The sequence below is a fragment of the Octodon degus genome, unplaced genomic scaffold (assembly GCF_000260255.1).
Source record: "Octodon degus isolate 3935 unplaced genomic scaffold, OctDeg1.0 scaffold00079, whole genome shotgun sequence".
NCBI classification, from domain to species: Eukaryota; Metazoa; Chordata; class Mammalia; order Rodentia; family Octodontidae; genus Octodon; species Octodon degus.
This window is the reverse complement of record NW_004524655.1, coordinates 8,310,626-8,336,666: the sequence shown is the minus strand read 5'-3', so window position 1 is coordinate 8,336,666 and position 26,041 is coordinate 8,310,626. Positions and strand designations below refer to the sequence as shown.

Sequence of the window (26,041 nt, the reverse complement as noted above, 5' to 3'; positions counted from 1 at the left end):
GAGAGAGAGAGAGAGAGAGAGAGAGAGAGTTCTTCCCCAAAGGTCACACAGCTAAAACCTACAGCTTGTTGAAACAACAAACTAACCCCAATAAATAAATACTGTCCTTTTTTGGGGTGCTCACTGTTTGCAAGGCTCTGTGTGGCAGCCTGTGAGCGGCAGCAGCAAACACTCTGCCATCTATGGGGTGATAAAAGCTCAAAGCCAGGCACCTTGGTCCCTTGCGTAACGATCTCAGTTAATTCTGCGACCACTCTAAGACGTGGGTCTCGAGCCCATTTCACAGACGAGGAGACTGAGGCCAGGAGCTCCGCACAGCCAGGCCCTGGCCAAGAGGTCCACGCGAGGCTGGGGAAGACCAGGTGGCGCGCAAGGAGTTAAACGCGAGGCAGCGCTGTGGCTCCAGCGAGGAGCGCGCCGGGCTGAAGCGCGCTGCTGGCGGCGGCGCGGGGAGCTGGGGCTGGAGACGCGAAGTCCTGGGCAGCCGGCGAGGCGGCGAGAAGGCAGCGCGTGGCAGGCCAGGCGGCCGCATCCCGGGGCGGGTCCTGCGCGGGGCCTCGCGGCGGCGCGGGGCACCCGCAGAGCCGCCCGCCTTCCAGGCTCGCGGCGGCCGGGTTCTCACTTCCTCTGCCGCTGCCCGCCTCTCCGGCTCGCCGGCTGGCGTCGCCACCGCCTCCTCGTCCCCGGCCACCGCTGTCGCCGCCGCTGCTGCAATCCGGGGCACACGCTCTCGCACTTTCCCGCTGGCAGCGCGGAGGATGCCGCTTGCAGCGGTCGGGGAGAGATAGCCTCGGGCCGGGCTGGAGGACCCTGGGTGGCGAGGAAGGAAAGCCGGGCTCCGCTTCCCTTGATGGCACTGCAGCAGCTGGCAGCTGGGACGGCGCCCACGAAACGGGCGCGCCAAGCCGGACGTGGGAGGCGCGGAGAGGGACCCCGGGCGCCGGCTGAGCTGTGCCGGTAGAGTTTGCAAGTGGCTGGGACTCCTCAGGTAAGGGCTCGGGCCCTGGACCTGTCGGGAGGCTGCAGGAGGGAGCCGGGCACTGGGCTGCTGCGCAGGATTCCTGTCCTCAGGCGGGGCTGCCGTCCAGGCCGCTTTCCCGCAGCCCGGGGCTCAGCGCCCAGTGCCCCTGAGAAGGAACCCAGAGATGCGCCAACCCAGCCCTGGGAGATGACAAACTTTCCTGTTGCCTAGGGTGGGACGTGCTGGCTCATCCGGGCGTCCCTGCTCTGGGTATCTCTGTGACCCGCACACGCTTGCGCACCAGGACTCTCAACCGAGCTCCTCAGGGGAAAGGCAGGGTCTGTAGACTGGGCACGCGAATCACCCCTTCCAGGGGGCTGGGAGCTCCCGGGGAGAAGAAGCAGGTCATATTTACAAGTTAGCTCTGTGAGGTGTGGGTGGAGGGATTTGCACCCTGGGAATGTCCACTCTGAGGTGTGAGTCTGTAAGAAAAGGGAAAGCAGGGCGAGTTGTCCCCATTCCAGCCCTCCCAGCAGCCCCAAGTGTCATCCCAGGAGCCAGCTCACCTCCTTGGCAGAGCCGCTAGGAGGGGTGGAGGTCACCTCTCATTCCTTGTAGTTCCAAGAGGCTGCTTTCAATTGAGGGGGGTGGGGTGGGGGAATGGGGAAGTCTCCTGGATTACTCAATGACTGGTGCCTGGGGAGGTGCAAACTTTCTATAGAAGGGACGAGTGGACAGGGTGTCCTGGCACAGTTGTCCCCAAGTCTGGAGATATGGGTGATCTCCCCCCACTTTAGGCTCCTCGAGGTTCTGTGGAGCCCCACACATAACTCACAAGTTTGGCCCAATTATTTGTCCTCCTTGTGAGGCCACCTAGACTCAAGGGTGACTTGGGAGCTACCTTGTGGCAGAGCCCCTGGAGGCTTCCCTTACTGGGGTGGCAGCTGAAGGCTGGTCAGTACTTGTTGTACCTCTGAGGCAGGGGCGGGTGTGCTTCTGGTCCCGGCTGGAGGGTCAGAGCCTGGCCCTGCGGCTATAATCACGGGCGGGAGCTAGGTGCCTGCCTCAGGGAGTAGCATTGCTTTGTGCTTCCTGGACAGTTTGGGGGCCTGAGAAGGGATTCAGAGGACCTGCTCTCCTTGCTTGGGATTCTGATCTGGGGTCAGGTTACAAGCTACTTTCTTAGACTGCCAAAATTCAGGAACTCCTCCAGGATGTCATGGCTTAGTGCTCGTGTCTCTAAGGAGAGCCTCAGCCAGGGTCAGGAGCATGAGCGTCACATCTGCCCTCAACTGGCTGTGTGACTCTGGGCACATCACTAGCCCTCTTTGGGCTCCTGCTACTGCTTCTTTACCAGGAAGGAATGACATGCATCTTCCAAGGTCTCAACTCAGCTACCGTACACCTCTGGGCAATGTCACATGGGAGATTTTCGGAAATCCAGGAGGTGTTGAAGAGACCCAGGTCACAAATCAGATCTGCGTTTGTCCAGTCACTTCTTTTTCCAAGCTTTGATTCCTCCTCTATGAAATGTCACAGCTCTCACTTCCGAAGGACGCCGGGAGCACTGAGTGACATGGAGTAGGGGAATGCCAGCATCTAGCAGAGTGTGGAGCTCAGCATCCACAGCAGCTCTCTGGTTTGGGGACCTGTGCATGGGCTTCTGGGTGCTGTCTCCCTGGTGAGACTGGCTCGCACCCCCTCTGAGCACCAGATGATCCCTGACTAGGGGGCAGGGTCCTCATTTTTCTCCAATCACCTGATACCTGTAGTTCCCGCCCCCTCTCAGCTTTCTCTTAAAAGCACTGCTGGACCAGCTGCTCCCAGTGGGAAGCTCAGGGCAGTCTGGGAGGGCTGGATGCACCCAGCTGCTGTGTCGCCATGACAACAGGAGGAGGTGGTAAGATGCCTCTATGGCTTCAACTTTGTAGCTGCCTGGGGACCTAGAGCAGAGAAGTTCCTGCTGCCCTTTGTCAAGCACCCCATCTGCTGAGGGCCTGAGGACTGTTCCACTTTAGGCAGGGAAGCTGCTGTTCTGGACAGGAACAGCCACCCCAAGAAAGAACTCTTCTTGCACAGCCTTGGGGGGGGCGCTGAGATTGTGGGGGAACACAGTGGACCATTCCCACTTCTTTCTGGCTGGTGTGGGAGCTTGGGGGTGGCTCTCCGAGTCCCTGCTTGGGACTCCAGGAAAAGGGCAGATCTCAGCCCCACTGGCCGCAGGGGAGCTGGGGGATACGTGGTGGTGGCCGACCAGGAGCAGAAGCACTGTGTGCTGCTTTAGACTATGCACTTGGCTTAGACTGAGGGAATTAACAGTTTACACTGCTGTTGGAGTGTGTGTGTGTGTGTGTGTACACGTGTAAGAATGTGTGAGTTCTCGTGTGGCTTGTGCCCTTATGCTTATGGGAGGAAGACTCACGTGAGAACCTTAAGTGTGTGAGTCATGTCAATAGGAGTGTGTGCGCGATGGCTAGTGGATTCCTGAGTGTGTTTGTCTTTAGATGTTGGAAGATGTACATGTGCACATCCATACACACGTATATGTGTGGATGTAGAGAGGATGGGTACATGTGTGCGTCGGGGCAAGTAGGGAGGCTTCAGCAGGTGTGGACCTACTGCAGGCGGGGATGTGTGTGTGTGTGTGTGTGTGTGTATGCGCGCACGCACGTGCGGGTGCATGAGAGTGCTGGAGGCCCCATGTAGACATGCTAGTGTCTGAGCGGCTGCACCCGCTGCTGGGTGCATGTCTTAGGGGCTCTGTGTGCTGCAACTGCAGATCCTGGTGGGTGTTTGTGAGTGATGCGTGTGTGTGCCGTGCAGTGAGTGTGCCTGAGAACCGTGCCCACTTGGGCGCAGGGATCTGTGTGGTTTCAGTGTATTTCTGGGTGTGTGTCTGTGTGTTTTTCTATATAGCATTGCCCACTCAATTGTGTGTGTGTGTGTGTGTGTGTACCTGTTCATCATGCCTGTGTCTCTTTGCGAGTTGCTGAGCATGTGTATCTGTGAGTGTTACAATACACAATTAGTTATGTTGCCACACACGTGTGTGTTTCTGTGAACACTGACACACCTCTCTGCGTGCTGCTGTGTAAACTTTGTGCCTTTCTCTGGATACAGCCATATCTCTGAATGTGCGCCCGTACGCAGCGCTGCACGTGTGGTTATGTCTCCCTGTGTATGTGTGTTTGAGTGTTGGTGCCTGGGTGTGTTGGTTGCCGTGGACATCTGATTGTGTCTCTGTGTGCAGGTGTGTTCCTGTGTGTTGTGGCATAACTTGTGCACTTCTGTGAGGAGTGGTTGGGTTTTGCACTACCTCGTCTTGTGTGTTTCTGGGTGTACCTGGGTGTGTTTCTGACTGTGTTTGCCTCTGTGTGCGGTGGTGTGGCCTTTGCACAAGCTGCAGGTATGTGTCAGGGACTCCCCAAAGGCTGAGTGCCTTTCTGTGTGGATATGTACAAATGCTCCCGTGCACTTTTAAACAGAAACCAGCCTCAACCCGGAGGACTGCTCTCCCGCCTACTTTGGGTCTGAACTGCTCGTGCTGGGCTCCTTCCGAGTGTTGCTCCAGCAGTCAGGGCCAGTGCTGAGCAGGTCTGAGGGGCTGTGTGTTCCCCTTTCCGAGCGCCTGAGCCTGCCAGTGCTGTGAACCTCTGTGTGCTCCCCGAATCTGCCTCCCCGCAAGCAGTCCAGGTCTCTCTCGCCAGAAGCCTCTACACAGGGCTGTGGCTGAACAAACTCGCAGATGTTGAAAGCGCAGGTATAATTTTAGGCAGAAGGTCTGAAAATAGGCAGCTTTGGATGTGCTGAACATCTCAACAGCAGTGTTTCTAATTAGGAGCAACTTGTTTTCCTTAAATAAACAAATCAAGTGAGGAAAGAAATTGCCTGAGATTAATGGCTCCCCGGAGCAGGTCCAGATGTTGGGAAGATGGGAACTGAGGTGAGGCATGAGTGAGTCTCTGGTCCCCTCGCACTGCCAGTGCTAGTAGTGCTGGGGATCCTGTCAGACTGAGCCTGAGGTGGGGACTGACGTGAGACGCTAAGGAGCTAAAGGGGCGGCAGCAGGGCCCTTTCCCAAGGTCCGGCTGGGCATGTTAGCGGTAGACGCACTGTGGCTGCAGTTTTTCCCTCCTCAGACTGATGCCTGAGCCAGGAGACTTCAGCTCCCTTCCTCCTCCAGGATCAGGCAGGGCTTCCGCTCCTGATCCTTGACTTGGCTTCAGCCATGTGACTAGTGTTGGCCACTAGATGGGGTAGAGGTGACAATGTGTCCACTGTGTGTAAGCCTCCGGGAACCTTGTGTGTTTCTGTTACGGCTGGGAAGCGCTTCCCTGAGGTTGCTGCTGTCTCCTGAGCCTGCCCCAAGCCTGGTGGAGAGCAGCACCCAGCCTAGCACACCCAAATCCCAGCTGGCCACCGCCAGGTGATTGCCGCTAGGCCAGTGCTGCTTCGCCTCCTTCATCAGCACTGGGAGTTGTTTGTTACGCACCATTATTGTGGCCATAGCTGAGTGATGGGGTTGCCAGCAAACAGTCTGTATTTCCTTCTCATGTTTGACCTTGGTACTCATTCAGAGGTGTATAATGAACGCCTGTCTCTCTCAGTGTTGCTGGCCCATCCCTCCCTTGCTCTTTATCTACCTCCTCATGAACGATGATAACCATAATAGATAACATTTATGCAGTGCTTACTAGGTTCAACCACCATGCCAAGGTCTTTATCTATATCATCTATCATTCATAGCAACCCTATTAGATAGCTTCTATTATAATCTTTTTCTTTAAATAAAATATATGAACCTCAGAGAGGTGAAATGACTTCCTGGAGAAATCATATAGTCCTGGAGAAGCTTTGCTAGGATTTGCATGCAGATTACCTGACATCAAGAACTGTGTTCTTGGGGCTGGTGAGATAGCTCAGTGGTCTAAAGCACCTTTTTAGGCAAGTTTAGGCAAGCACAGGGGCTACGGTTCGATCCCCAGCACCACATGCCATGCCAGCCCCACTCCCAGGGTGGGCTGACCCGGACAGGCGCACGCACGCACGAACACACACACACACACACACACACACACACACACACACACACACAGAACTGTATTCTTAACCATGTTGCCTCCCCAGTGCTGATGGGTGTTTGGCATCACTGATCTCCTAGCCTGCCTTGTTCACCATTTTCTCTTAGCTCACCTGAAGGCTGGGTTGACAGGAATGAATCACGACACAGAGGTGTAACATGTCTGTCTGAGTATGGGAAATTTGCCCATCCGTCTGTCCCTTCGTGCGGGCACTCACCCGTCCCTCCACTGACCCATGCATCCATGCTTCCATCCATCCACTCGTGAATGCAGCCACCCACTCCCTCTCCCTCCACTCCCTTCTTCCGTCTGACTCATACATTCATTCAGTCAGCATCAGTGTTTGCTCGCATTCTGTGCTGGGCACGGATGGTACAGAGAGGAGCCGACCCCACTCCATCCTTGAGAGTTCGTGGTCTGGAGGGGAAGCAGGAGGTGGGTACTGGAGGGGTACCTGCCTGGGCCCTGTCTGGCCCTGCCCCCTCCCTGGGCACAGCTGCAGGCCCACCTCACTGCACCCTGGTGAAGCCCAGAGGAGGTGATACTGACAAGGCCCCACAGATGCTGCCTGGCACCGTGTCAGAAACCACAGCTGTAAATGCCTCCCCTGCCCCCCGCCTTGTGTCCCTTCTCTCATGGGAGAAGCCAGAAGTCTCAGGATCCCAGAGAGGATGGTGACTCACCATCCTGGTTTTTCAAAGGCCCAAGTTTTTCCAAGATGTGGGACGTTCTAAAATAGGGAAAGTCTCACACAAATCAAGACAAACTGGTTCCCCTAGTCACAGAGGAGGTGTTGGACCCAGGCTGGAATGATGTGCTACAGGGAACTGGCAAGTCTGGCTGTCGACTTGTTTCTGTAAATAAAGTTTTATTGGCACACTGTCACACCCATTCACTTATATGTTGTCTGTTGCTGCTGTTGAGCAGGAAGGACAGCACTGACTAGGTGTGACAGACAGCATGTGGCCTGCAGGCCCCAAATGTTTATTATTTAGCCCCTTAAATGAAAGACATTTGTGGAGCCCTGGGCTAAAAAACCCAGCCAGCATTCTGAGCTCTGGCCAAGAGAGAGGTCGAGCCAAGAAATTGATGATCTTGGCTGAATCATTGTGGATCAGGCGACATGTGGAGCTTTTGACCCCCATGGGGGGAAGGAACCCAGAGGCTTGGGGAGGGCACAGCAGCTCCTCGGACTCTGTGTGCTTGAGGACTCTTAGATGGAGAGACAGAGACCCGAGGAGGGAGATGACTTCCCGAGCCACCTGCACAGGGGAGGCGGGCGACTGTGGGCTTCCTAGCTGGACAACTGGGAGGACACCTGTGTCCTCTCCCAGCCCACTCTAGCACATGCATCTGGGAGCCCCAGGCAGCTGGCCTCAGCCCTGCATGCTAGTTGGCTGAATCCTGTCTAAATATTCATGCTTCCAGCTCTGTTGTCAAATATTGTATTGTTTGCTGGTTTCTGTACATTCTCTGTGATGTCCTGTCAGTGTAAGGCAAAAGGAAGAGGACTGGAGTGGGTAAGGCAGGCCCTGGGTCCCAGCTCTCACCACCGGCGGTCTGAGTGGCCTTGAGCAAGGCCCTTGCCCTCTCTGGGGCCTCAATTTTCTCATTTGGAGAATGGGAGAGGAATTACGGGTCATCATTAAGAAGGCCTCTATCCTACTCTTTCCTACATGGAGGCCCAAAGGCCTTTGTGTGCGCTGGCCTCTTCTCCAAGGTGCCCTTGCGGGGCTTTGGTCTACAGAGCCTCCTGATGCCAGGGATGCTGGTATCCATGAGAACTATCCTTTTCTCTTCTGTTCCTGAAGTACAGCATGCCATGCCTGGCAGGGTTCTCATGCAGTCCTGTGAGCTGAGCGATCTGTCTCCACTGTGTGGATCAGGGCACCAAGGTGCAAAGGGTTTTATTCACTTGACGAGAGTCACATAGCCAATAAGGGGCAGAGTGGAGATTTGAGCCCAGGTTGATCCGAGTCTCAGCCGCAGCTCTCCCTGTCTCCTCCTCTCTGCTGAGCGCCCCGTCTTTCCAGGTGGAGGTGATAACCATTTCCCTCTCTGGTAATGTGGCAGTGGGTTGGGCCAAGGCCTTCCCTCGTAGCATCAGGACGGTAAACCTGCGTCTTTTGGTGAGGCTGAAGACCAGGTGGGCATAGAGAGCTATGAACAGCTTGCGGGCCCCTCCAGGACAGCCGATGACACCCATGTGTCTGAGGACTGAACACTCCAGGCTCCAGCCTTTTGGGTTCGTAAAAAGACTCATATCCTCCGGGAAGCTGTAGTCACTCCACATTTGCTATGATGACCTGCTGAAAGTTATCGGTGCTGTGGCCCTGGTCCTCTGTCCCATGTAGCCATTTACAAGCCAGTGACCTGGGCTCTGCAGTTGACCTGGGCTCTGCAGTCTGAAAGCTTCCCCTGAAGGACAGGTAGAACACCCAATGTCTTTGGAGCAACCAGACTAATTCCCATTTTTGGGTACCTCTTGGGGTGTCAATTGTAATGCTCGTCAGCTATTTGTCCTGGAAGCCCAACTGTACAAAACACAGAGAAATAGAGAAGATCAAGTGAGTCTCTGGTGTCCGTCTCCATGGGGCCTGGGTACCCTCCCTTCACACACCATCCTGATAAGCCTGGTGACCTCATTTCTCAGGATGGTCACACAGAAAAAGGACACATGAGGAGGGTGCAGGCTGTTAGAGGGCACAGTGACAGCAGGCGGAAGCAACAGCTGTCAGCTTGGTACACGGGTACAGATGAAGAGATTACAAAAATAAGGAGCATGAAAATGTAAGAATCATAGCGTGGGAAGTTGAACATCAGGGTCAAGTAGCCCCCGTGTCTCAGCAGCTTGTGTTCAGCTTGATGTTATAGGGCGGTGGAGTTGCCAGTGTGGGTGACAAAGCAAGATGCCGTTAAACCTCACTTAGTAGACAGGACAAAGGACAAGGAGTCAGTCACTATATAAGATGTCAGTTCCATGGCTAAGTCAGTCAGTGCTCTGGCTAGGAACTGCAGGCATCTGGAAGACTCTTGCCTGGAACGCTGGCCTTCACTATGTTGGGCAAGTGACACACATAGGTACCTCGCAGTGTGTGTGGAGTGTAAGAGGCATTCCGGAAGGACACCATCTTGGCATCAGACAGCTCCAGGCTAAGATCTCAGCTACCTTGTTAATGTGAGGGGCTCGCCCTGAGCCTGCAGCCCCTCCCCGCCCTACCAGGACAGGATTTGGGATAGAGTGGTGTGAATCCCCTACAAGAGACCCCGTGTAATGCGGTGGGCTTCTCCATACATGTACAACAGTTGGACAAGTCTGGTCCACAGCAGACGTGGAGACCAAGATAGTGTCCTGGGACTAAAGAAGTTCTCCCTTGTCTCTGCTCTGTCACCTATAGGCTGTGTGATCTCGGGTGGGTCACTTTTGATCACTGTGCCTCTATTTCCTCATCTGTAAAATGGGAATCATAACACTGACCTCATTGGGTTCTTACGGGAGTAAGAGATAAAGCTGAGGGTAGAGTAAGGCTTGGCAGTGGTTATCTAAGTCAGAGAACAGATCATTATCTTGAATATCTGTGGGTAACTAAGACGCCCCAGAGCACCAAGTATCCCATGGCTTCCGCTCACCAGCAGAGGTGAGATGCATCTGCTGGTTGTTGCATCTTCTGTAAACCAGCGAGTGCCTCCAGTAAGTCTCCTCTTTGAACTCCATGCACTGCCTTGGTTCATGAGATATTTTGTGGTCCACCATTCATCCACTGCTTTGCTTGGGTGTCTCAGTCATGCCAGCCCCACCGGGGCCTGTGCCAGCCCCTGGCAAGTGCACCTGACTGGGCGGGCTGGGAGAAGACACATCTTGGGAGAACTGAGGGGACACGCAGATAGCTGTCCTTGCAAGGCAGCGCTCCCAGCCTTTATAGCTATGCCCTGTACTCAGAGAAGACTGGCATGTGGTGGGTGCCTGGTACTTGTTGAGTGATTGAATGAGCCTTCAAAACCAATACCAAACAGCATCAGATAGGCAGATCTTTAATTCTTTTTAAATGTATTTGGTTGTTGCAGAGTCTGACTATACAACTATCCTCCTGCTTTCAGCCTCCCCGGCGCTGGGATTACTAGCATACAGCACCACGCCCAGACTCTGGCTGGCTCAGTGTACCCTGGGGGTGGGGCTGGCGTGGCATGTGGTACCAGGGATCCAACTATGGTCTCTGTGCCTGCCTGTGCTTCACTAAGCTTGCCTAAACAGGCGCTTTAGTCTGTTGAGCTATCTCATTGTCCCTAGTATAGATTTTATTTTATTTTACACTACCAGGGAGATAGAACTCAGGACCTTGTGCTTGCCAGGCAGGCCTTATGCTGCTGAGCTATCTCCCCAGCCTAGGCAGATCTTTTTAGCATCTAAGCTCTTTAATTCTGGGGCCCCAGGTGGAGAGCAGCAGCCTCAATTTACTATGCAAGGATGAAGAAAAGGAAGGTCTCCACTCCTGGTCCTTCCTAGGTATTGGAGAAGGTCTATCTCCAAATAAAATTTGATAGTTATAGGAGATGGAATTAATTGGGGGAAACATGCTTCCAAACAAGAGTGAATTTATGACTGGAAGCCTTGTAATAATTCTAGGAGGTGCTCTTGTTTCTATTTTTATGGGAGACTCCTTTACCAGCCCTGCTGACCTGGGGATTGGAACAGACCCAGCGCCTGAAGCACAGAATTCTCTCGGCTCAGCTTGGGCTGGGGAATGGGGGGAGTGGGTGGGGACCTGGCTGGAGTGCTATATACCCAGGGGGTGTGAACACAAGGCTGAGCAATAGAGGAGTTACCAGTAGGGGCTCTGGGCTCTGCTGCTGGATTCATAGGCCAGGCCTGCCTCTCACTTGCTGACTTAGGGTAGGTGTCTTGACCCCGTGCCTCAGTTTCTCTTCAGTAAAATGGGACTACCCAAAGTATCCTTTCCCTTAGGATTTCTGTGAGCATCTCATAAGTTAATTCACATTAAACCTAGCACAGTGCCTGGCACGAAGTAAGTGCTCAGAACCAAATTTATTAATATTAGTTTAATTATTGGAGAGAGGACATGCCCCCTATAAAGCTCCCCAGTACCAGGCCAGAGTGGTGTTGACTGAAGCCACTGGTTGGTAAGGAGCTACCTGGGCAGTGAAGAGCTGGGAAGGGGCAGCTGGCTTGGGATGAGGCAGCCCATCCGGTGACCCTGACCTCCGGGCCTGGCTCAGGCCCTTGCCAGCTTATTAGAGGAGGAGAAGGGAATACTTCTGAAATGCTCATAACTCCTGTCTTAGAGGAGCAAAGATGATGTGACCTCATGTCTGGGGAGTTTTTGGCACAGAGCAAGAAGGGGAAAAGCGCACGAGGTGGGGGTGCGGAGGGCCTGGGGTGGGACAGTTCTGATCCATGCCTCAAGACAGCTGCTGAGGTCCAGACCTGGGTCTGCTCCTCCCGAGTGGCTGTGAGTGGTGACTTACCTGTTTCCTCTTTTGTAATATTGTGATAACTAGCGAGCTATGTGGTCCGCGTCAGTCATCCCAGCACTCTGGGAGGCAGAGGCAGAAGGGCAGCAAGTCCAGACCCCCAGCCTGAACTCTTTAGGGCCTTTCTGAGACCTTGTCTCCAAGTAAATTATAGAGAAGGCTGGGGGTGCAGTTCAGTGTGAGGGCCTTGGGTTCAACCCCCTGGGCTGTGAGGACAAAACTGAGGTAACAGTCTTCCTTCCCTGCGTGGAAGGCCATGTGACAACTCAGGGCTGGGAACTGAATGTGTCGTGTGGCGAAGTTCAGTCTGTGCCGGCTGGTTGCATTCCTGCTGTCACTGAGCAGCTTTCATTTCTGCCCTCTCAGAGGAGGATCCCTGTGGGGCGCTGCAGGGCTGCCCCTGAGCTGTCTAGAGGCGGAGGGATGAGGCCTGCGGGCGCTCCTGGCACTGGGCCACTCCCCACTATCCATCCCCAAAGTTCAAGAGCCGCTTCTACTAGTCAGTTCCTTTTGTGTCACCCTGCTGCTCTGCTCCTGCCCCATGACTGAAAAATTGTCTCTTGGCTCCTCAAAAGAGGGAAACCTGGGTATCTCTGGGAAAGAGCAGCGACAGTGTGGGGCCACTGGAGGCTTCGCACTGGGCCTTGCTGCTTTTTCCACACAGTGCTGCTGATCACCCCAGGAAGGGCTTTCACTGCCTGGCACTTCCTTGCCAGCTCTGCCCCTGCTGTGGCCCCTGAGCCCTTACATCTGATCTGTGGCTGAGCCCGGGCCCTATGAGGCTCCCGCTACTTCCTCATGTGAGTGTGTAAGCGTCTTTTGGCTACCATGATGCGTGACCCCGAATGCGGTAGCATAGACACTAGATGGAAATTTTGTTGCAGTTCAGGAGCTCAGAAGTGTTCGGAGGGTGGATTGAGCTGTGCTCCTCCTGGGAGCTCCAGGGCAGAAGCCACCTTCCTGTCTTGGCCAGCACTAGGAGGCCACACACATTCCATGGCTCGTGGCCCCAACCACTCCCATCGCTTTCTGTAGTTACTTCGCAGTCTCTGCCTCTGTATTTCCGGCTCTCTCTGCTAATGACCTGTGTGATGACACTGGGCTCACCTGGGTGACCCAGAATCATGTCTGTCTCAAGACCTTTAAACTCAGCACAGCTTCCAAGTTCCTTTCCTATACAGGCCAGGCCACATAGTCGTAGGGCCCAGGGACATGGACGTGGACCTCTCTGGGGAGTGACTGTTTGGTTTCCCGTGAGCTTATGAACAAACCACCCTGTGCCGGCTCAAACAACACAGGGTGCTGGCACATCCTGAACCCCTGCTGTGCTCTGCCTGGCCTTGGGGGTGAAGCCCCAGTACTGGCAGTCACTGAGCTTGGAAGACAGAACATGATGCACACAGATAAATGAGCAGAGTCACTGCCCACAGTGGCAGTCTGTGAGCATGCGCAGGGACCATCCTGACAGCCTCTCAGAGATCCTCTCCTGTTGGGAAAATCTCTGGGTCTGTGGTCCTCTCCTCCTGTCCCTTCTGGTCCCTGGGTGGTGGTAGCTCCTCCTGCCACCTCCTGTCATCACTGCTCACTTCTGGGGGCCTTGCCCTTTCTCATGGATCTTCCCAGGCCTCCCAGGTAGGGTAAGCCGCCTGCCCCTGCTGGCCCAGGGGTGGGGATGCTTCCTGTGCGCTCTGCCCACGGTTGTTGTCACTTGCTCATTCTTAAGGATCTGGCCAGCCAGGGGAGAGCTGGTTCAGCTCCCGTCTAAGGTCAGGAGCTCTGCCACGCTCATAGTAGCAGCTTTCATGGTCACCTGCAGATGGAAACCCTGGTGTCTGTGAATGAAGAATGAATGGTGTGGCTTGTGAGCAAAGTGTGACGTGTGCACATTGTGAATACTGGAATATTAGTCAGCCCCAAAGAGGAAGGACATTCTGATGCATGTTGCTGCAGCGTAGGTGGCCTCCATGTTTATGCCAAGTGAACTAAACCAGGACTGGTGCCCGTGCGACTCCACTCTTTAGAGACCCCAGAGAGGTCAGTGTGCCGAGACAAAAGGTAGGGTGGTAGGGGCCAGGAATGGGGGGAAGAGGAGGGGGAAGGAAGAAAGGGGAGCTCAAGGGGAGCAGAGTTTAGTTGGGAGGCAATAGTTGCACAATAATGTGTTACCACACCGGACACTTAATCCTTAAGAAGGTGATGTCTTGTGTATATGTTCCCACTAACAAAATAAATAAATGCAGTGAAGTTCTAGAGAGCACAGTGACAACCTAAGGCCAGACCTGGTGTGGAAGAGGCAGGGCTGGGACTTGAACCCAAGACTAACCCTAAGCCCGTGCGGTCTCCTGGCACAGTGTGATCCCACCCCGGAGCGCCATGTGCACCTGTGGAGAGGTGGGCTGGGGGCTCAGGACAGAGCCCAAAGGGGGCACAACTCCAGGGGGCGCTCATGCCCTGTGCTCCCACCCCATGGGCTTTCATCCATTTCCCTGCTCAGCAAGTTCTGCGCTGAGCCCCTACTGTGTGCTGGGCCCAGTGGAGACAATGGAAATACAAGACACAGTTCCGTACAAAATTACAATTCAAAAGGCACAGAGAGGTGTATGCTCTAGGAGGCAAAGCAGAGGAGGCCAAGGTATGCATCTCAGGGCATTTGAAAGGCAGGTTTGCTAAGAAAGGGAAACCTGAGGCGGGACCTGATGGATGAGTAGGGTTAACACGGTGAGGGAGGATGGGAGGAGTGTGCCAAAGGGCACGGACAACAGGGTTTGGGCGGGTAGGGAGGAGCCCGTGCATAGTGAACCTGGGCGGCCTGAGGGCCTGAAGGCTCCGGGAGCTTTTTCCTCTGTTACCCTCCCGGCAGTGGGAAGCCTGGTGTAGAGTTTGAGTCAGGGAGGTGAACCAATTCCATTAAGCCCCCGCCAGAGCAACAAGAAGGGAGCCTCACTCTTGGTTTCAGCCTCGTTATGCAAAGTACAAGGCCTTCCTGGGGAGAAGTCAGGGCTGGCTCAAAGAGGCCACAAATTAGTTTTTTAATCTGCTTTCATTTGCTAAAATGCCCCAGCCTTTTTTCCATTGTCACCTGATGGGCTGTGGGTTATTTTAACATTTATTAGAGAATTTTCCTTTTTAAAAAAAATTTTTTGTTAAAGGAGGTTTGTTTTTTTTTTTTTTTCTTTTCTTTTCAAAAAACAAATCCCAGCTGTGTTTTGATAAGACAGAATTAAAAACGGCACCTGGGAAATGCCACGGAGAGCTTTGGTTTTTCTCCTCATGGCATCTGATCAGATTTAAATAATAATTTTATTTTCCCCTCAGTGTGGCCTCCCCAACACACCGCAGCATCTCCGCAGCCCTGGAAATGCTCTGTACCTGAAATCCTCAACTCTGGGCTCCCGGAGGGCGAGGGGCAGCTCTGCGGAGTTCGAGGCCTTACCTTAGGTGCTTGCGGGGTTGTGGGGTCTCGGTGAAGGCAAGCGTGCCTGCTCTGCTTCGCGGCCTCGGGACATTTATTTTGCTTCTGCCCTTAACCTCCAGCTACGCCTGTGTAATGTGGGCATCGTGCCACCGTTCCTCTTCCTCAAGATTCCTTAGGCAACAAGGGACAGAAAGCCCCTCTTCCATAGCGGTGTCTTTCTTTTTCTTCTCAGGAAAGGGACTATATTGGCTCATGTCACTGGCAGCTTAGCTTCAGGCTTGGCTGGATCCAGGCTCTCCCTAGCGCTGCGGCTCTTCCCCTCTCCCTGCCCCCTCTCCTCTTCTGTTCCTTCCTAGTCCTCCCTTCTCACCAGCCCTCTCTCTGCCCGTTCCCTCCAGGGACCACTTTTGCAAGCTGGTTTTTTTTTTTTTTCTTCTGGGCACAGAGCCCGAGGAGCAGCTTCATGCTGGCGTCACGGCAGCCGCGAGCCCAGTGCCCTCAGTGCTGCAGTTGAGACCTGCGATTTCCTAGAATCAACCACCATGCCAGGGTTCTGTGGCCAACCCCAGATGGATCGGCCTTTGTGGCTTCCTGGGCCATAATCACTCATTGTGGGGACGGGATGAGTCCCCAGAGGAAGCCACGGCTTGGTTAACTGGTGAAGAGGACCCAATTGCTGTCTGCATGGAAAGGACCCATCGCAAGCCACGAAGCCCTCATCTGAAAGCTGTGAGGGCGGCAGGAGTCAAGGACACAGGGTACCCAGCACTGGCCCAGACATGCAGCATGCATGGAGGATGCCAGCTGTTCCTGTCCCCATGACTCTCCCTGGCCTGGGGACCACCAGCCGGGCAGGGCTCAGAGCAGCGGCAGGCACTCCAGGGCTGTGCTGCCCGGACATCCCACTCGTTCCCATGCTGCTGTGCACCAGTCCTTTCCCCTCCCTTCTAGCTGACAGGAGCAGCCCTTCCCCAGCAAGCTCTCACTGTTCTGTCATCTTCCCAGCTAAAGCCATGGCTCAGAAGATGCAGGTGAGGGACACCACTCCAGGTGCCTCCAGAAGCAGGCTGGTCTCCCAGGCCTGTGCCTACCTTGGAGGGGTGTCCTGCCTTAGAGGAAGGTGGCTGTCCCCAGCCCCAGCTCCAGCCCCCTCTTTCCACAAGAGGACTTGGCCCAGGGCAGCCATTTATCTTGTGTGTTTTGGGGTTTTTTTAGTGAACCATAGGGTTGCATACAAAATCTACTTGGGGGTATAGATTGGCCACCAATTCATGCAGTCTTACCCCCAGAGAGGCCACAGAGGTGCAGGGGTGGCTGCTGGTAAGGACAGGACCTTCCAATGTGAGTGGGAGACAGTGTGTGTCTGGGAGGGTCCCAGAGGCTTCTCTGAAAGCCGGGGCTGTTTCTGCAGGGCGGCCCCCTTGATGGCCCCTGGCAGGACTTGTTTTACTCAGAGCTGTGCCATTTGTGATGGGCTTTGTAGATGGGCCTCAGCAGGAAGGGACGCTTAGAAGCAGTTCATTTTGCTGCCTGTGCTTATGAAGCTTCTCTCTGGTTCCTGCTGCATACTGTTGATGCCCTGAGGTAAAACTCCTGCCAAGGTCGAGAAGATAACCCAGCCGCTATCCCTCTGTGTGAGGGAGGACTTCACCCTGACTTGCCCACTTCGAGGCTGAGTGACTTAGGGGGAGTCACTTGACCTCTCTGAGCCTAGGAGATTTCCCACCAACAGCACAGTGGGGTATCCTCCTAGCTCCTGCCCCCTGAGAGATGCCGGGTCATAGTAAGTGCTCAGTAAAACAGGTCTCCTTGCAGCCCCAGAAGCCTGGGGAGAGAAAGGAAGGTCTTGAAGCTTCCTGCGGATACTGAGTGCTTGCTGCACTAGGCCCTATCCAAGCACAATCCCCTCTACTCCTCCAGTGGCTCAGCATGACAGCATCAGGCACTGGGAGACAAAAGGACTATCAGAGGTCACACACGCAGGGCCTGGCACGGATGGGATTTGAACTCTGGCCTGCCTGGACCTTGAAGAACTGCCTCTTGTGACCCGGCACAACTGAAACAGTTCACACTGGCACCAATCACACCCATGGGTGCCATGGAGCCCAGCATGGCCCTGCTGCTCCCCTGCTGTGTCACCACAGGGGACTTTCTTGACTTCTCTGGGCCTGTTCTCCAGCTATGTAAACTCATCTTTCCCCTGCCGGTCTCAGGGCCTTTATACGTGAGCCTAGCGTGCTTACCTATTCGCTTGGTGAATTGCAACTCCCGTCTAGAGTGAAGCCTTTCTTCTAAGGGCTCCTTGGGGGCTCCACTGGACAGGCTGTACCTCCCCTGGGCTCACCAAGCTTCACATTCTTCCTTGGGGTTCATGATGACTGTGGTGGGGGTGGTTTAAGTAGCCGGTGTCACCTCTGTGGGACTGCGTAGGGGGTCAGGGCACTGCTGTGTGTGTTCGGCTCCTCTTGAGGTCACACTCAGCCTTTTACGTGTGACACTGAGGTTGTGAAGTTCACAGACGGAACACAAAGGAGACTTTGGGACACACAAAAACTGCTGGCATGAATGTGAGCTGGTGCTGCTGCTTTGAAAACCTGGTAGAACTTTGTAACACGGTGCAGTGCGTCCCTGGTGGCTCCATGTTGAGTTGTACCCTGAATAGCAATGACAATGAACTGTTTTCTTCGGTTGGCTCTGTAATATTTGTAACAGTGAAGGGCGGAGAGAGCCCAAATGTCCATTATGGCAGAACAGACAAGGTAAGTGTGGTAGAGACCCACACGGGAATCGTCTGCCGCAGTGGCAGCAGGCCACAGCTGTGTGCCACGAAAGGAGGCATGGTGCAAAATCAGTGCCAGCCAAAAAAGCCACACGCACAATCACACACTGCATAATTTTAGTTATAAGAAGAAGCTAAACTACAGTGTCTCAGGGGCATGCATGCTTAGTGAAAATATTACACAGAAAACAAAGAGAAAATGGTTATGATGGTCAGAAGCAATAACCTTGAGTAGGACAGGAGGAGAGGTGGCAAATAGAGGGGCACAGAAGAGGCTCACGGTGCTGGCAGGGTTGGCTTTTGCCCTGGATGGTAGCCCCACGGGTGTGTACTCATTGTGCAAAGACTTATGCATATGTGGGTCATGATTCCCACAGAGAAGTCCCTCAGGTCTTTCTTTCCTATTTTCTTTTTTTACTCTTATGTTTTTCTGGGGCAATCGAACCCCAGCCTCATCTCCTTCTGGGGAAGGGACCAGTCTAGCCTCCAGACAGTAATGAGTGGTGAGTAGATCCAGGCTGGAACCCAGTCTTGGGAAACCGGGTAATGACCTCTGGGGACCCTACCTGGGCCACTGTCCCTTAGACCTTTTATACAGAAACAAACCTTTTCTACCCTTGGAAACAGAAAATAAGAAGTTTCTTATTCTTCCCCTTCAGTGTAGCAAATCCTGGTGTGAGGTCTGTCGCCTCTGTCGTGGAGGCCCCTGGGGATCCAAGTTGTGTGTGTGAAATCGAGCTGGGCGTCTTTTGTCCTGGGACAGAGGCTGCCTTTCCAGAGGCTAGACTGGTCCCTTCTCCAGAAGGCGATAAGGTTGGGGTTCGATTGCCCTAGAAAAACTGAGAGTAAAGAGAAAAAGTGGAAAAGAAAGAGAAAAATAAAACCTGAGAAGCGCTGTCTAGTCCCTGGTTTCTTGGGACACCGACAGACAGGGAGATAAGCTGGCACTGGTGAGGGTCCAGTGACAGCGCTGGCCAGGGTTAGAATGAGGACACAGGTCCCCAAGGACTGGGGTGGGCTGGTGTCCAGGGCCACGGAGACGTGGTCCCCACACTGGCCATCCCAGTGGCTCTCCCAGAGCCCGCATCTCTCTTTCTGTGAAGATGGGAGGGTGGGTCGAGGCTCTGCCAGGCTGGAGAGCAGACGTGCTGCCGTCCCTGCAAGGCTTTGAAGCTTGCACGGGGCTGGCCGGGGCCGTCAGAAGCTGACCTGATGGTCTTGGAGTCTGTAGCCACTGAGGATGAGCTTCACTCGTCCATCGGGCTCTGGCCAATTCTACACAGGTGGGAGTTGAGCTCTCCTAGATGGCGGGTGTCAGGAGGCCTTCCTGGAGGAGGAGGCGGCGGCATCTGGACTGAGTCATCTGAGAGCAAGAGGATCAGACAAAGGTGCAGAGTGGCTTGGGGAGTGGTAGAGGCTGTGTCACCCAAGGTCACGCATACTGTGGGGACGCTGGGGGGAGCAGAGGGGTAGGAAGCTTCTAGTTAGACTGCTCTGGCTGCCCTGTGCAGATAGAGGCAGGCTTGGCGGGTGAAAGGAGGTGGGGGGCATGTGCTGGTGGGCATGACTGTTTGTTTCTCCTTCCAGATGTGCTGACTGGAGCCCTGGGGGTCGTCTCTGGCTCCTTTCTACTCCTCCTCCCTGCATAGATCTCCCAGAAACCCAACCCTGCCCCCACCCTTCTGCAGCCTCTTACACCTTCTAATCTGCCTCAGGGATGGAGATGATTTATTTGTTTCATTCACTGTCCGTGTCTCCATCTCAGGACAGGGATCTGCAACCTTGGCACAATGGGCGTCTCACTGAGTCACTTGTCATTGGGATTGTGGGGGGCCCTTGAGGGTGTTTAATAGCACAGCAGGTCTCTATCCAATAGATGCCAGCTGTCCCCACCACCTTGCCGGTTATGACACCCACAGCTGTCTCCGGGCATTGCCAAGTGCCCTTAGGTGAGAGGCAGCAGTGTGGCCACCCATGGAGGCCTGTCTGCATGAGGCCTGCTGGTCACAGTGCTCGTTCCATGTTTGCTGAAGGAATGAATGTGGCCCAAGTGCTGGGGCTGGGCTGGGCTGAGGCTGTGGCCGTGGGGTTGGTGAAGGAGAGGTTTGAGCAGGAGTTAAGCGATCAGAGCAAATCTGACCTAGAGCTGCCACCAGGGCTGCCATGCTGATGGTGGCCTCTCACCCCATTGACCTCTCCGGGGTGCAGATCCCTTTGCTCCTCTGGCAGAGGGTGCAGAGTAATGAGTGGTAGGTAGAGTTGGCTGGAACCTGGTCCTGGGAAGGGCGGGCAGAGTTACTGAGCTCTTGCTCCTTGCAGGGCCATGGATGTGGAGCACCTCATCCAAGCTCCCAGCCCTATCCTGAGACAGCTGTGATCCTTTGAGGACCAGAGGTGCAGTGAGTTTGCCCAGAGTCGCGTAGCGGGGAGTGCAGCCAGCTGGCCTGATTTCCAGGTAGGAGGAAAAATGCAACACAGCCCACCCATAGGTAACAGACTTCACCTTGAAGTACCTTTTCTTTCTCTTTTGTCTGCAAGGAGAAATGATCAAAGGATACCCCCTGGCACCTTCATTACTGAAGGCTGCACTTCAAAGAGACTTGGAGACACTGTAAAATTCACACCCCCTTGGCCATGTGAGCCCTTAGGTTCTTAACCTTACTCTTCCAGGACCAGGACCAGGACCAGGGCTCAGGTGGACTGGGCAGGGATGGGGCTGGGGTTACAGCAGGTGTGCAGTCAAGCCAGACCTTAGCAAAGCCTGAGCTGCAGCAGCAGCATCATTTCTTTGCACCCAGAGATTTGGTGTGAGGTTAACCAGACTCGATCCATCGCAGCAATGTGCCTACATTTCAGCACTGGCTCCCTGTTGGTGGAAACTTCCTGGAGGCTGTCCTGGAAGCCTTCAAGGTACACCAGCAGTGACTCAGCCATGATTTTGGTACCCATTCTTGCTCTGTAGAGAAATCCTCCTAAGAGTCCACTTCACACATGAGGAAACCGAGGCCAAAGCTTTCTTGGAGAAGCAAATGGGAGTGCATTCGAGGCCCGAGTATTTTGTGTACCCAAGATTTCATGTTCTCACCTCTGTGCTAATGATAGTAAAGGATTATAACTCTGTCCTGGGCATGAGCTGTCTGAGGTTGGTGCTTGGGTGCCCCTTTTAGAAATGGGAAACTGAGGCACTGAGAAGAGGGCTGGTCTGTTTAGGGTCGTGCTGTGGGTGGCAGAGCCACAGTCTGGACCCAGGCTTGTCCGATGATGCCAAAGGCTGTGGTCTTTGGCATGCTGTGGTCCTTCCCCATGACCAGGCTGATTTTCAGTAATACTTAAATCCCTTCGAGGAGAGGTAATGAGCTTCCCCAGAGCAAGAGGCCGCAGAGCTTTGGTGCATCCAGGAGGAGACTGTGTTTATCTGGGGGCCGGAGGGTAATTCTAAGGAGGAGAGGTGGAAGACGTAAGGATGGGGGCAGCAGCCGAGCTAAGGAGTGGAGGACGCTGGCTCACCAGGGTGAGGCAGGCCTCAAGGTTGGTCTTCTGTGGAAAAAGGAGCAGGACATAGCTGGAGCGCAGGGACAGGCATGAAGATGGAGCAGTGGCCAGGGCCCCGAGTGCACTTGGCGCTCTGCACATGATTGAGAATAGAGTGGGATCCTCTTTTCTGTCTTCCTTTTGATGGCTTCTCTGGCCGGGTCCCAACATGGTACCCAGGTCAGGCATCACACCCACAAGGGTGTCCTCTAGGGGTCCTGGGGGACCTCTGTGATGGCTCTGGTGGAAACACCCTGCCACAGTTGAGATCTAAAAGGTACCCCAAAAGGCTTATGGTCAGAGGTGGGGCTTTGGAAAGGTGGGCAGCTCCTGAGGGCACTACGCACCGGTGGTTAAAGAACTGACTGCAGTGGGGCAGTGGGACAGATGAACAGCCTTTGTCACACTTCTGAGCCCCCTGTGGAGTTTGTGGATCAGAGGTGGGGAAGCTGAGATCATCCGGGGACACACTCTCATTTTGTATCTGGGGAAACTGATGCCCAGGGTGAGAGAGAAAGGCCCAAGTGGCACTGTCAATCAGAACCAAAGTCAAGATTAGGATCTAGGCCTAACTCTGACCCACCCGCACATCCTCCCCAGGCAGTCCTTCAGGCCCCTCCCCAGAACACGGAAGCACCACACCAGTATTTATTAGCCACACACCCACGGGGGGGTGTGGGCACTGGAGCCTGCTCCCTGGGACTGATCTAGTTCCCGCTGATCTCAGAGTTTTCAGAGATGAAAACCTACTCCCTGGGATAATGGGCAATTAATTGCGTTTTTTTTTTTTTTTTTTGGCAGAACTGGGGATTGAGCTCAGACCCTTACACTTGGAGTTCTGTCGTGTGCTCTTCCGATCTTAATTTTTTCTTTCTTTTTTTTTCTTTTTTTTTTTTTTTTTTTTTTTGGCAAGACAACACTTCTCATCTCTTTCTAGAATGTGTGTTTGTCTCCCCTGAGGTCAAACCAGTTCTTTCCAGCAGTTCTCCTCACTCTCTCCTTGCCCACCTCCTCGGTGATAAGAGGGCGGTCATCCCCTTGCGGGCAGGGGCCTCCCCTCTCCTGGATCCCTCTCAAGGGCTTGGGGATGGTTCAGTTACTCTCACAATGAAGGCATTTAGTGGGGCTCTCCTCCCCTCGGTCCCCTGGGGTACTCAGGAAATGGGAGGAAGAACTGGGAGTAAAAGGAGAGGAAACCAGATCCAGCAAAGCTGCGCATTCTAAGGGTGACGGCCTGCACCGAGGAGCAGCCGGCTCTGATTTCACAGATGTTTAGAACGTGCGCCTGCGTGGCTCACTTTCCCTGTGGGTGGGCTGATAGGGGCCTTGGCCAAGGGAGGACAGAGTTAGAGCCGCACTCAGCCGGAGGCAAGGATCCAACCTGAGCCAGGCGGGAACCCCGGGGAACAAGGGCTCTGTGTGCTGCATGGACAGGGGCCTGAGTGCTGGGCTCCCTCAGGCTCCAGCCAGGCGCTGGCCGCAATCAGAAATCCGTGATGTGGTCAAAGAAGAGTGCGCCAGGCAGGCACCGGTGCTATGGCACTGAGCCTTGGACAGAGTGTTCTCCTGGTGAACCATGTTCAGGATGATGATAAATTTCCCACTTGGTGGCAGAGCCTGCGCTGGGATAAAGGTGATGCCTAGGAATTAGCCAGAAGCCCAAGGGCAGAGCTGGAGTGTTCTTTCCTTGGAAAGACAGTAAGTAGGGCCCTGGGAAACAATCAAATCAAATGCTTTAGGGGGCCAAGCAAGTGGTACAGGGTGGGCTTGCGGCAGACCTTGGCAGGGTGGGGATCCCATGCTATGATAGAAGGCTGTTTTGGTAGGATGTGGTGCGTTCGGGACATAGCTCCAGCACACGCCAGCTGAGGGACCTTAGATAAGTGACTTCATCTCCTCAGTCGCCCCTCATTTAAAATGAAGTTGTACTGGTACTTACCATGTAGAGTTGTTTTGAAGATCAAAGGAATCAACACTCAAAGCACTCAAAACGTGCTGGCTGAGTTTATTTTTCCTGAGAAGCAGGAATTCATCTTGTGAGCCACCCTGGCAAACTGGCCCAGGGCTATAGGCAGGCTTGGATTTGAGCCCTGGGTTTTCCATTTCATGGCTCTGGGCTGTGGCCCGGTGATAACTTGTCTGTGGTATGTTTGTATCCTCTGTGGTATCCTGTACCCTAGGATATCCCCATGTTATCATCATGAGGATCCCGCCAGGAGATGCAAATTCGTTGCCAGCGTGGGGGAAGTAACAAGGGACAGGACAGCAACCAGAGTTAGCTGTGGTGGACTGCTATTACCACGCATCGGCCTGAAAGGCAAAATGGAGCAGTAACCTGGAGAAAGTGGCTATGTGCAGAGGGTCGCCTGCAGGGCCATATTCCTTGGCAGAGGGGCTCAGCCCACCCACCCGTGTGGCCCTGAAGAGAGAGGGAATCTGGGGAAAGAGCAGATGTACTGAGCATCTTGCCCACCTCCTGGGTCCCACAGGCGCCTCCCATTGGCCAAGCCCAAGCGGCAGGGAGAGAAGCAGAAAGCCCATTGGTGTGACTCAGGCTGCACCCCTGGCAGACAGCAGGGCAGAGAAGGAGCAAAGGAGACCTGGGCAACAGCTGTGACTCTGAGTGACTTTCTCAGTCCAGATTAAGCATGATGTTTGCTGTACTCTTGGAGCAATACATTGAAAATAGTTTCATTGTGGTGTTTTTTTTTTTTAATGAGCAGAATATATTTATTGAGAGAAAGAAAGCTCCTATCCAAGAGAGGGACATGAGGAGGGCCAGAGCGGATTGTTCCTAAAAAGTTGAGAATGATTTTTCCCCCCTGCTGGCTCAGGCTGCCTTAAGGGTAGGTCTGGTAATACAGGTGGCGGTGGGGATTGAATGTGTGGTATCCTGCGCCTGACTGCATTTGCATGAGCAGGGGCTTGAACAACTGAGCTAATGGGCAGGACCCCTCATAGCTTCATTGCTAACAGAGCAGGGAGGCCAGAACGCTGAGAGAGGCATGGGGGCCCCCCAAGTGTCCCAAGTGGATCAGCACCCCTGTAGAGATGCTGATGGATCTAGCAGTTTCCTGTCTCATCCCAGCTGTGATGTCACTACAAATTTGATGGCTGAACACACACGTGTTTATTCTGGAGGTCTGGAGTCCAAATAAGGTCTAGCTGGGCTGAGCCAAAATCAAGGTATGGCAGGATTGAGATCCTTCAGAATCTGCAGGGAAAAATTGGCTCCTTGTTTTTTTGTTTTTTATAAGTAATTTTTTAAAAAGTCTTTTACTAAAAAAAAAATCCTTTTACTTATTTGGTACAGAGGCTCACTATGTAGATTATACTTGTAGTGATCCTCCTGTCTCAGTTTCCCCAGTGTTGGGATTACAGGCATGTGCTCCCACTCCCAGTTTCAGTGGCCAGCTAGGCATGTCTGGGGTTCTGGGGCTGGCACGGCATGCGGTACTGGGGATCGAACCTGGGTCCTTGTGCTTGCTAGGGAGGCACTTAGGCTGCTGGGCTATCTCCCCAGCCCAGCTCCTCCTCTAGAAGTTTTGTTAGCTTCTAGAGGCTGTCCAGCTTCTTTGGTTTGTGATCGTCTTCCATCTCGAAGCCAGCAATGGCTTTTTGTTGATCATAGTCCTGTCCCTGGGACAAAATACTCAGCACTGACAACTTCGAGGAGGAGAGGTTCATTGGCTCACAGGTTCCAGTGGGTTGAGTCCATGGGTGACTGGAAGCAATGTGGTAGAAGGACCTGGGGTAGGACATCTGTTTCACCATATGACAGCCAGGAGGTAGGGGGGAGGGGAGGACCTGGAGACAAGACACCCTTCCAGGTGACCCCCCCCCAGCAACCCACCTCCAACCAGGGAGGGGAGCGCGCACACGCGCGCGCGCGTACACACACACACACACACACACACACACACTCTCTTCCATCTAGAAGGCCATGAACTCATTATGGACTAATCCACTGATGAACAGAGCTCCTCCCATAAATCTAAACACTTTCTAAAAGCCCCTCCTTGGAACATGAGGCTTCAGTGGTGGTGGGGAGAGGAACGTCTAAAGTGTAGCAAGCGCCTCTGTGGTGTAAGCTGGTCCTCACTACTTTGGTTCCAACCTTCTCGTCTCCCTCTTTTCCTTGTGAAGACCTTCATAAGGAAAGTGGGTAATGACATCATACCCATTCAATAATCCAAGACAATGCCCCCATCTCAAGGTCCTTAACTCAACCCTATCTGTGGGGTCCCTTTTGCATGCTGGGTGATGTGGTCAAGGGGACTAGAATGTTACCACTGAAGAGGGCATTATTTGCCCACCATAAGGAAGTTCTAGAAAGCTCCGCAGAGGGAACATGCCTTCCCAGTGTGGTGCTCAAGAGTCCAAACATCTCTTCATGAGTATCTCTTGTTCAGATTTCTGGTGGTCTCAAACTTCTTGATCTGCCTTGGAGAATTTCTCCAGCGCTGAACGTTTGTCTTTAAATGGATCTTAAACCAGGTCATCTCATCACTCAGCCGCTTCCTCAGTGATGGTGCGTGAGAAATCCGGATTTCAGGTTTCCCGATAATGTTTCTAACGATCCCCATTAAAATAAGTGTAGAATCATTAGCGTTTTAGGCCAAGTCGCAGTGTGCCTGCATGCTGCCTAGCAGGGGCTTGAGGAAAGTCCTGGAAAGCTCAGTGGAGGGCCTGTGGGCTCCGTGAGCCAGACGGAATTGTGCTCAAATCCCAGTTGCGCCTTCCTAAACTGCGTGACTTCCGGCAGGTCACCTTGCCTGTTGGAG

General features: G+C 53.9%; 1 protein-coding gene across 3 annotated transcripts in view; it reads left to right on the top strand.

Annotated features, from left to right (window-relative positions):
* Wscd2 (WSC domain containing 2) overlaps positions 1-26,041 on the top strand; it is a 117,941-nt gene that overhangs the window by 180 nt on the left and 91,720 nt on the right. Inside the window, exon 1 of one of the 3 annotated variants that reach the window (XM_004636286.2) lies at positions 620-988. The exons of 1 other annotated variant lie outside the window; for it this stretch is intronic. The gene's annotated coding sequence lies outside the window, so the exon portion shown is untranslated. Of the gene's footprint in view, positions 1-619; positions 989-2,795; positions 2,862-26,041 lie in introns of those variants that run through there. One more of the 3 variants, XM_023721013.1, reaches the window with a different exon arrangement.